Here is a 12238-nt window from a genome sequence, read left to right as displayed (position 1 = left end):
TGTAAATGCCTCAAGGTTAAGAAATTGAAAACTAAGAACAACTAATCACAAATCCAAGTAGTTTTTCCCAAATAAAGCTACTCTAAGCTATAGCCAATCAAATAATTTCCTTGCTTTGCTTTTGCATGCTCTATACAAGCCTTTCCCCTTTCAAGGGGGACCTCCCTTGGGTGACTCAGTCAGTTGGGTGTCTGCCTTTGGCTCAGGTCATGATCCTGGAGTCAAGGGATCAAGCCCTACATTGGACTCTCTGCTCAATGGGAGTCTGCTTCTCCCTCTCCCTCTCCCCCTACTCACGTTCTCTCTCTCTCTCACTCACTTGCTTGCTATCACATAAGTAAATTCTTTTTTTTTTTAAGATTTTATTTATTTATTTGACATAGAGAGAGAGAGCACAAGCAGGGGGAAGGGCAGAGGGAGAGGGAGAAGCAGGCTCCCTACAGAGCAGGGGAAGCCTCGATCCCAGGACTCCGGGACCATGACTCAAGCTGAAGGCAGTGGCCCAACCCACTGAGCCACCCAGGCACCACTCAAATAAATAAATCCTTTTTTTTTAAAAAGAAGATTTTATTTATTTATTTGACAGACAGAGATCACAACTAGGCAGAGAGGCAGGTGGGGCAGGGGGGAGCAGGCTCCCCACTGAACAGAGAGCACCATGCAGGACTGGATCCCAGAACCCTGAGATCATGACCTAAAGGGAGGCAGAGGCTTTAAGCCACTGAGCCACCCAGGCGCCCCTCAAATAAATAAATCCTTAAAAAAAAATAGAAAAGCTTTTCCCCCAGTGGAGTGCTCTTCCCCATTCTTCGTTTGGCACTGCCCAATCAAACTGATATTGGCTCGTGTAAACTCTTTAAAATCTTCACATACCTCAGTTCATCTTTTAGCATCATTAATTGAAATATTCTCAATTTATAGGTTTTTTTCATGAATGTGAATAATAAGCTAAACCTCATTCCTGCTTAAGATGTTTTATGCCTCTAAGAATTATATTTTTGTATATGCATTATTTATTATATATGCCTATATATATATTGTATATATATATATTATATATTGTAAAATGTATATGCCTATAAGAATTATAAAAACTTTGGGGCACTTGAGTGGCTCAGCCAGTAAGTGTCTGCCTTGGGCTCAGGTCATGATCTCAGGGTCCTGGAATCGAGCCCCCCATTGGGCTCCCTGCTTAGTGGGGAGCCTGCTTTCCCTCTCCCACTCCCCAGCTTGTGTACCCTCTCCCGCTGTCTTGCTCTCTGTCAAATAAATAAGTAAAATCTTAAACAAACAAACATTGAAATCATCTAAGCACTTTGGCAGTTTTGAAATACACTAACCAAAGAAAAGGAAAGTAATAGGTAAAATTTCTTATCAGTTCCAGAGTGCTTATACTCAAACTTATAGATAAGAAACACTGAATTAGGAGCACCTGGGTGGCTCAGTGGGTTAAAGCCTCTGCCTTCAGCTCAGGTCATGGGCTGGGAGTCCTGGGATGGAGCCCCACATCAGGCTCTCTGCTCAGTGGGGAGCCTGCTTCCCTTCCTCTCTGCCTGTCTCTCTGCCTACTTGTGATCTCTGTCTGCCAAATAAATAAATAAGATCTTTAAAAAAAATAAATTTAAAAAAGAGAAACACTGAATTAAGTCAGCACACAGACAACAAAATTAAGTCAACACATATTCAGCATACGGACCCTCCCTATGATGCAGAAATTTAAATCTTTTATGATATATATCCTTTAGAAGACCTTCCCCATCTCCTACACTAGTTAGGAAACAAATATTTACTGAAGCCTCACAGTTGCAGAGTCAAACTAAAATATTGAAATACATAATAAAGAATAGATTTGGGGCGCCTGGGTGGCTCAGTGGGTTAAAGCCTCTGCCTTCAGCTCAGGTCATTATCTCAGGGTCCTGGGATCGAGCCCCGCATTGGGCTCTCTGCTCAGCAGGGAGCCTGCTTCCCTTCTTCTCTCTCTCTGGCTGCCTCTCTGCCTACCTGTGATCTCTGTCTATCAAATAAATAAATTAAAAATTAAAAAAAAGGAATAGATTTAAGAAAGATTTTTGCTTTGATTGTCAAAGAGCAGACAAATAGCAGTAGGATAAAGACAGAAAATATCTAGGGGCGCCTGGGAGGCTCAGTCGGTTAAGTATCTGCCTTTGACTCAGGTCATGATCCTGGGGTCCTGCTCAGTGGGGAACCTGCTGCTCCCTCTCCCTTCGCCCCTCTCCCTCTCTCATGTGTGATCACTCTCTCAAATAAACAAAGTCTTTAAAAAATATTGAACTAGTAAATAGATAATAATAGGATAAAAAAATAGATCATTAATAATAACTGCTCAGAATGTGACCCAGAATTAGGAGTTGTGCTGGTAGATTGTTGAAAGACAAAAGTGAACAACAGCGCCTGGAATTTGTCTTTCCGGGCCCTGCCCTCTGACCTTTTTCTCCAAGACCCAAAAAGGCCTCTCCAGATATGGGGCCCTTTATTACTTCCCTACTGTGGCTGTAACAAACCGGCTTACACCAACAGAAATTGTGGGGCATCTGGCTGGCTCAGTCGGAAGAGCATGCCACTCTTGACCTCAGGGTTGTGAGTTCGAGTCCCATATTTGGCATAGCTTACTTTAAAACAAAGAAATGAACAGAAATGCATTCCCTCGCAAGTCAGGAGGCTAGAAGTCAGAAATCCAGGCATTGGTAGGGCCATTCTCCCTGTGCAGGTGCTAGGGAAGAATCCTTCCTTGTTTCCTCCCAGCTTCTGGTGGCTGCCCACACCCTTGGCAGTCCTTGCCTTGCAGATGCACTACTTCAACCCCTGCCTCCAAGGTCATATGGCCTTCTCCCCACTGTATCTCTGCCTTCTGTATCTTTCTTTCCAGAGATTTCTCTTTTTATAAGGACACCGGTCATTGGATTAGGAGACACCCTAATTCAGTATGATGCCATCTTAACTGGATGACATCTCCAAAGACTATTTCCAAATAAGGCCACATTCACAGGTATGGGGTGAAGGGTGGGTATGTTAAGACTTCAGAATATCTTTTCAGGGGACCCAATCCAACCTACCCTAGGGCGCCTTCCTGGGCTGTTCTCTTAGGCAATACGCTACACACTAACTACATCTAGGGGTCTAAAGTGGTGTGTAGGCTGCTTGGGATATTGGAGTAAGTAGTTTATCGTGTATTTATATTTATTTTTGTGTAAATGTTAAATTAAGCTCAATTAGTATTTTGTAGTTGGATTTTTGACTCTGGCATCCTGTCACTCATCCATCGGTCATTCAGTGTCAGATATGTTATTCTCAGGAAAGATTTGGGGTCTTTCCTGACCTGGCATGGAGGCATCATCACACTTCAGAATAAGGAGCCAATTGCAGATTACACCAGCCTAATTACTAGATTTGTAAGTTGTATTATCTAGTTTAGTGAAACTAGCCCTCACAAAATTAATCTATGGCTTTCAAAAGATTCTCCCAAGAGAATCTGGCTGATTCGGTTGGTGGAACATGCAACATGCAACACTTGATCTCCGGATCGTCAGTTCAAGCCCCACAATGGGTATGGAGCCTACTTAAAAAAAAAAAAAAAATTCTCCCATAGCAGCGATTCTCAAAGTGTGGTCTGGGAACCCACAGGAGGTCTGGGAATCCCAAATACATAGCCCTAAGACATTATGTGCCTGTTTCCACTCTCAAATTCTCCTGAATATGCAGTGAGGGTTTCTACGGGCTCTATGACATGATGACATCATCATTCTGCTACAAATGGAATGTGTGCTTGGGGATTTATGTTTTTAAATTTTTCTCTATTTTAATTTCTAATATGACAAATATCAATAGATTTATAACCACGCCAAAAAACAGCTCTTTGAGGTCTATAATTTAAAGGTAGAAAGAGGTCCCGAGACCAAAAAAAAAAAAATAATTGAGAAATCACAGATTTAAGATAACACTAACATTGTGAGCACAAGCTAACAACAAGGAAATGACATACAGTGACAAACTCTTAGAAAGATATTTTACAAGATAAAAAAAAATGATGACCTGGGGTACCTGGGTGGCTCAGTGGGTTAAAGCCTCTGCCTTCAGCTCAGGTCATGATCCCAGGGTCCTGGGATTGAGCCCCACATCGGGCTCTCTGCTCTGTGGGAAGCCTGCTTTCTCCTCTCTCTCTGCCTGCTTGTGATCTCTGTCTGTCAAATAAATAAATAAAATCTTTTTAAAAAAATGATGATCTAATCAGATCTGACAAGAATTGGGCCAGATGTAGAAAATTATGAGGGCTATTTGAAATAAGGATTTTTAAAAAAAGATTTTATTCATTTATTTAATAGAGATACAGCTAGAGAGGGGAAACAAGCAGGAGGAGAGGGAGAGGGAGTCGCAGACCCCCACTGAGCAGGGAGCCTGATGAGGGGTTTGATCCCAAGACCCTGGATCATGACCTGAGCCACAGGCAGATGCTTAATGACTGAGCCACCCAGGTGCCCCAAGATATGTTATTTAAATTTACATACTGGGCATATTATTATTTAATATAGACCAATCAATAAATAATTTTCTGGTTTTAATTTCTAATATGGTAACACAAAAGTTCTTTGAGATTCTCAACCATTTTCAAGAGTATCAAGAGAGATGCCTGAGTGGCTCAGTCAGTTAAGCGTCTGTCTTCTGCTCAGGTCCTGATCTCAGGGTCCTGGGATGGAGCCCCAAGTCAGGCTTCCTGCTCAGCGGGGAGTCTACTTCTCCCCTTCCCTCTGCCCCTCCCTCCCCAGCTCGTGTGCATTCTTTCTCTGTCTCTCTCTCTCTCTCTCAAATAAATAAAATCTTTAAAAAAAAAAAGAGTGTCAAGAGATTCTGAGACCAAAATGTTTGAGAACCACTGGCTTAGATCCACCAAAATATAGTCCAATAATGGAGGGATGGTGGACACAGAAACAAAAAAAGTAAGCTCTGCCCACATGGAGGAAAAGGGAAGGGTTCCTGGGTAGGCATCCAGTGGTGGCTGCGACCAGAGGAAGATGGTTCGAATCTGGAACATGACTAAAGAAGAGGGAGAGTGTAAGGATGGGTCAAGGGAAACAAGAACAAGTAAGCTTTTTCCTTCCATTATGGCTATGGGAGGCAAGTTTATAGAAGACTGATCAACAGTGACCAATCTGAAGCAGGGGCTGGGGGAGGTCTGGCTCTAGTGTTAGTAGAATTAGCAGACTGGTTCACTAGTGAGAAGATATTGCAGTAATCTTGTGCCTTATATATGAAAATACTTTTACCTTTTTTCCATGGATTACACATTTACATTTTTTTAAAATCATAATTTTATGTAGTTGAACAAAACGATATAGGAGAAAAACTATTTAGAAAAAAGTTTTACTCCAAAATGAAAAAGCGAAGTAGCATGTTCATTGCCCATGTAGGGTCCGAGAATCCTAAACAAGATCCCCTGAAGCCTGCGGAGACTAACGGAGACCCGCTAATCCTCTGTCCAAGGTGCTGCAGGTGACAGGGCCTCCCAAAGTGCTTTCAGAACTGAACACTCAGACGATAGTCTAACCGTAGCTCGTCATTGCAGAACTGCCTATTGGTACTTTTGAGAAGATAGCTGTTTGAGAAAAATCGAGAAGGTCGATGTTTCAGACCTTGTCCCACTGAAAACGTTATAGGAAGCTTTTTGTTTGTTTTATAGATCTCAGCATAACTCACTTTCTGGACACGTCCAGCACCACTATCGGCTTTAAATTGATTTTAACGCTTGCCAGGAACTATGAGTAGAAATGTTTGCTGTCATGATACTCAGTTTATTTGTTTCCAGACAGTTTAGATATCTTGTTTCCAGTGGTGCTGTGTGTGCATGTATATAAGTAGATGACAGTCAACTCAATTTTCTCCTTGGAACTTTGGATTGTCTTTTTTTTTTTAAGATTTTATTTATTTATTTGACAGCAAGAGAGAGACAGTGAGAGCAGGAATACGAGCGGGGGCAGTGGGAGAAGGAAAGCAGGCTTCCCACTGAGCAGGGAGCCAGATGCGGGGCTCGATCCCAGGATGCTGGGATCATGACCTGAGCCGAAGGCAGTCGCTTAACCAACTGGCCACCCCGGCTTCCTAATGTTTTATTTTTAAAGAATTTTTTTTAAGATTTTTTATTTTTATTTATTTGACAGAGAGAGATCACAAGTAGCAGAGAAGCAGGCAGAGAGAGAGAGAGGGAAGCAGGCTCCTCGCTGAGCAGAGAGCCTGATGCGGGACTCGATCCCAGGACCCTGAGATCATGACCCGAGCCAAAGGCAGCGGCTTAACCCACTGAGCCACTCAGGCGCCCCTAATGTTTTATTTTTAAAGAGGAGGAACCAAAGTGGACAAAAAAAAAAAGTATATGCTGGGTCAAAAAATTGTGTGTGTCTTAGCTCTCCTACCTACTGCAAAAAATGGGACTTCTGGAGTGTTTCCCAATGCCGGCAACCAATCCTCTGATTCTCAGGACACCCAGTGAGTGTTCAAGAATTCACTTCAGTTCTGACAGTAACTACCTGGGGTTAGCGCAGACTCTGTGAAACTGCCCTCCTTCCAGCTTTAGGACCAGTTGTAAGTCTTAGAGACATCACCCACGCTTCTGAGGGACTGGCCATAAAGGAGGGGTCACCACAACCCCTTCTCAGGTTTGATAATTTGCTAGAATGGCTCAGAGAACTCAGGAGAGCCTTTTACTGGTTTATGATCAAGGACACAACTCAGGAGCAGCTAAACAGAAGTGAGGCACAGGGCAAAGTTCAAGTGGTGGGGTGCACAGAGCTTCCCTGCTCCCTCTGGTCACATCCCCCTCCCAGCAACTGGATGCTTCACCAGCTTGGAAGTTCAAATTTTGTTCACGGAAATGACATTGTGTGACTTTTCTGAAGCCTGCACAGCTTGTGCCTTCACTCTCTTGAGCCTTGCTGTTCTACGCAGCTGAGCTAGACCAGTTAATGATGAACCACTTCATGGAGAGAGAGAGGTCCCCCCCGCTTCTGGTCTTTTCAAGGTCTCAGATATAGGAACGGGGTCATCTCGGGCTCTCCAGCTTAGTTCACCCACTGGATGGATACAGCAGCATGAGTGAGCCCGGATGAGACCAGAAGAACTGCCTAGTGAACACACAGCATTTCGAGAAATAATAAATCATTGTTGTAAGCTACTAATTTTAGGGTTTTTTTCTTGTTTTATGCAGCAATAGAGAACTGAGGCCATTCTCGACTTGTGATGACCAGCTTCTTTAGGTGTTGGTTGTTTGTGAATCTGGCATTAGATAGGAAGGGGGAAGGAGAAGCAGAGAGTGAGAACTGAAGATATGCCTGAGGACTCGGAAATAGGAGGCCCTTACATCAGCCTCCACGATGGCAACAGAACATGTTGCCTTTCTCTCCGGTGACAAATGGTGCACAAGAGGAGACATTCACTTGCTGTACGTCACTGGCCGTGGTGAGTCACGAAAACCATACGTACCCAGAGATTCAAAAATGCCATTGTCTTTATTTTATTTATTTATTTATTTGTTTGCTTGTTTATTTATTTAGAGGGTGTGGTGGTGGGGAGGGGCCAAGGTAGGGGGAAAGAGAGAATCTTTTTTTTTTTTTAAAGATTTTATTTATTTATTTGACAGAGAGAGATCACAAGTAGGCAGAGAGGCAGGCAGAGAGAGAGGAGGAAGCAGGCTCCCTGCAGAGCAGAGAGCCCGATGCGGGGCTCGATCCCAGGACCCTGAGATCATGACCTGAGCCGAAGGCAGCGGCTTAATCCACTGAGCCACCCAGATGCCCCAGAAAGAGAGAATCTTAAACAGGTTCCATATCCAGCAGTGAGCCCTATCCAGGGCTCAGTCTTGTGACCCTGAGATCATGACCTGAGCTGAAGGCAGACACTAAAGAGGCCACCCAGATGCCCCAATACCATTATCTTTAATTCATAGTTTGGTATAATCAATTGTTTTGACTATTCTATTAATAGAACCTCAATAAGTTTATATTACTTATAAAGTCAGAAGAATATCACTCTAACAATCCTATGTTATATAAAAATAGATTTTATGCAACTGTAAATTGTGTTGTTCTAGAGCACGTGAAGATGATTTGATAGGGGTGCCTGGCTGGCTCAGTCAGTGCAGTATCCGACTTTTGATCTTGAGGTTGTGAGTTCCACCCCCACATTGGGTGTAGAGATTACTTCTAAAAAGTTATTTTATAAACAAATGGGTATGCTGCCTTCACTCCTCTTCCCCCTTTCCCTTTCTCTAATGTTTGTTGAGCAGGTTGAAGGGCTAGATGGTGGCCAACTTCCTGACCCAACATCTTCTAGCAAATTGCTGCTTTTTCTCCATGATCAGCTGAAGTCAAGAGCCCTGAGCTCCCAGCAGGTGCTAGAAACCCATTGGTTCTTCAGAGTTTGGCTTGTAAAGGTTTCTGGTGGGGTCTGCAGATGTGGGTTGTTTGCCTTGAAGCTTGTGTAGGTGATTCTTTTTTTTTTTTTTTTTTAAAGATTTTATTTATTTGACACAGAGAGAGATCACAAGTAGGCAGAGAGGCTGGCGGGGGTCGAGGGGGAAGCAGGCTCCTGGCCAAGCAGAAAGCCTGATGTGGGCTCGATCCCAGGACCCTGAGATCATGACTTGAGCTGAAGGCAGAGGCTCAATCCACTGAGCCACCCAGGTGCCCCATGTGTAGGTGATTCTTAAGACATTGAGGAGCCTTGAGGGGGAACCCCTGAAGTCTGAGCCCCTCTAAGAATAAATCTCCATGGGATTCAATTCAGTTTTGGATCTCCATTGAAGATTTTTGAGAAAGGGGGCGCCTGGCTGGTTCAGTTGGTGGATCGTGTGACTCTTGATCTCAGGTTTGTGAGGTCAAGCACCATGTTGGATGTAGAGCTTACTTAAATTAAAAAAAAAAAAAAGTGGTTTTTTTTTTTTTTTTTTTTTTTTTTTTTTAGATTTTACTTGTTTGACAGAGAGAGACCGCACAAGCAGGGGGAGCAGTAGACAGAGGCAGAGGGAGAAGCAGGCTCCCCACCAAGCAGAGAGCCCGATGTGGGGCTCAATCCCAGGACCCTGAGATCATGACCTGAGTTGAAGGCAGACGCTTAACCCACTGAGCCACCCAGAAGCCCTGGGGAGAGGGTTTAAGCAGGGAGACTGCCCAGCCCATGCGCAGCCCCCTGCTACTGTCACATTGGGTCTGCTCCTCCGTCAAGTCATTTCAGCAGACTGTGAGGCCCGAAATGGGTCTTGCAGGACAATAGAAGCAGCGGGTGGAAAACAAGGCCTGTTTATCTCCAGCTGCCCAGAGGGATGTGTTCTTGGGTTACTGAGTGTGCCCTCGGACAGGACTGCCCTCGGTTTACATTACTGTTTCACATGAGTTCAGCTGTACAAGGGGACAGATTTAAACTCCCTTTTGTTCTTGTCATTTATTCAGCATCACCTACTATGTGCCAGGCACTCCCAGAGGAACTAAGGACATACAGTCCCTCTTTAAACAACAGAGTCTAGTTTTCATTAGCATTGCAACATAAAAATCCTGACGTGGAGAGTAAATTACAAGAATGTGGGACTTCATGATGTCTAGAAGTTCTGAGAATCAGGTGTGAGATCCGGGAGAATGCCTTGAAATCAATGCAGTTACTGCGGCAACCATTGGGGAAAATCCTTTGGCTGTGTCTGCTGAAAGTGAGCACACACGCACACATCCCCTATGACTTAGCAATTCCAGTTTCTAGGTTATAGACACATATTCACCCAAAGACAGGAACGAGAACATTCATAGCACCGTTAACTGTAATGGGCCGAACTGGAGACAGCAGAACCACCCATTACTGGTGGAATCATGTGACCATCAGAGTCTAGAGACAAAACAGAAATTACTTTCTTGTTGTAGTTAGATCAGCAGCTTTAACAAAACAAACAAACAGAATATAAGGCATCGTTTGGTTAAACAGGTACTGCGGAACTAAAAGAGGATAAAGGGGACACTGTGATAAGACCATATTGCAGGAATTCCCATCTCTACAGCTGGGAAACAAAGTGCAGAGCTGGGGTACTCCCAGCTTAGAGGAAGGGGCTGGGACCCGGAGGTCTGAGGAGGGGTATTGCCTGACGTTGGGTGTCGTTCTGAGGGGACAGCATGAGGCTGGTTTGAGGTACACTATAAAACTTGAGACTGGACCCCTCTGCTGTTATGAAGAGATGATGGTGACAGGACCCGCCAACCAACAGGAAGGGGGTAAACTCAGTCTCCGTTTCCAGGCTCCAGGCTCTCTCTGGCGCCCCCAGCCGGCAGAACTAATTATAGTCTGTTGGCTGAGTCAGCTGCCTCCTTACAAAGCTGAGACTAGAAGGGCAAGTTTGGGATTAAGACACAGTACTTATGGGGCGCCTGGGTGGCTCAGTGGTTTAAGCTGCTGCCTTCGGCTCACGTCATGATCTCAGGGTACTGGGATTGAGTCCCATGTCCAGCTCTCTGCTCTGAAGGGAGCCTGCTTCCCTCTCACTCTCTCTGCCTGCCTCTCTACCTACTTGTGATCTCTCTCTGTCAAATAAATAAATAAAATCTAAAAAAAAAAGACACAGTACTTGTTTTTTTTTTGTTTGTTTGTTTGTTTTTGTTTTTAAGATTTAATTTATTGGATAGAGACAGAGGTCACTTGAGGCGGGGGGTTGCAGAGGGAGAGGGAGAAGCAGACGCCCCGCTGAGCGGGGAGCCCAACTTGGAGCTCCATCCCAGGACTCTGGGATCATGACCTGGGCTGAGGGTAGGTATTTAACCAGCTGAGCCACCCAGGCGCCCCTTGTTTTTCTTTCTTTCTTTCTTTCTTTTTTTTTGAGAGAGTGTGTAGTAGGGAGGGACAGAGGGAGGGGAGAGAAAGAATCTTCAGCAGGCTCCACACCCAAGGTGGAACTTGAGGCGGGGTTTCTATCTCATCACTCTGAGATCAAGACCTGAGCCGGTATCAAGAGGAGGACGCTTAACAGACTGAGCCACCCAGGTGCACCAAGACACAGCAGTTTAATAAATGGTGTCAGTGGGGGCCCCTGGCCGACTCAGTCGGTAGACCATGTGACTCTTGTTCTCAGAGTTGTGAGTGCAAGCCCCACACTCGGTGCAGAGATTACTTTCAAACCAATCTTTAAAAAAATAAATAAGTGAATGGCACCAGTGGATTTAAAAAACAAGTGGTATATTCACAAAATGGAACACTCTAATGAAAGTATTACTGTGTAACACACAGCTCAGGCTCACAAACATGAGGTCCAGCAAAAGAAACCAGCTGCAAAGCCCTAGTGTATGATTTCATTTCCATAAACCTCAAAACTGGGCAGCTTTAATCAGCAGGCTAGTAGCTAGAACAGAGGTTATCTGGGTGGGAGTAGTGAGTGAGGAGGGAAGAGGGGGCTTTTGGGAGGTACTGGGAAGGTTCAACATTGTTTTTTTAACGATTTTATTTATTTGAGAGAGACAGAGAGCACAGAGGGAGAGTGAGAGGGAAAAGCAGTCCCCGCTAGCAGAGAGCCTGATGTGGGACTCCTTCCCAGGACCCCGTGATCATGACCTGAGCCGAAAGGCAGACGCTTAGCCAACTGAGCCACCCAGGTGCCCCTCAAATAAGTATAATTGAACACTATAATCTTGAGGACTCATCAAGCTGTTTTGTGTTTGTGTTTGTTTGTTTGTTTGTTTTAGATTTTATTTATTATCTGACAGACACAGATCACAAGTAGGCAGAGAGAGAGGAGAAAACAGGCTCCATGCTGAGCAGAGAGCCCGATGTGGGGCTCAATCCCAGGACCCTGCCATCATGACCTGAGCCGGAGGCAGAGGCTTTAACACACTGAGCCGCCCAGGTGCCCCATGTTTGTGGGTTTTTTTAAGATTTTATTTTTATGGGGCACCTGGGGGGCTCAGTCAGTTAAGCATCCAACTCTTGATTTCTGGGGTTGAGAGATTGAGTCTCAAGTTGGGCTCTGTGCTGGGCATAGAGTCTGCTTGAGATTCTCTCTCCCTCTCCCTCTATCTCTTCCCTGCCTTAGAAAATGAAAAAAAGATTTAATTTTTAGGTAGTCTCTACATCCAATGTGGGGCTTATACTTACGATCTTGAGATTAAGAGTCACATGCTCCACTGACTGAATCAGCCAGGCGCCCTGACTATAAAGCCATTTTTTTTAAAGCTTTATTTATTTATTTTAGAGAGAGAGAGAGAGAGCA

Source organism: Meles meles, chromosome 10 (assembly GCF_922984935.1).
Source record: "Meles meles chromosome 10, mMelMel3.1 paternal haplotype, whole genome shotgun sequence".
NCBI lineage: Eukaryota > Metazoa > Chordata > Mammalia > Carnivora > Mustelidae > Meles > Meles meles.
Note: the sequence above shows the minus strand (reverse complement) of the source record.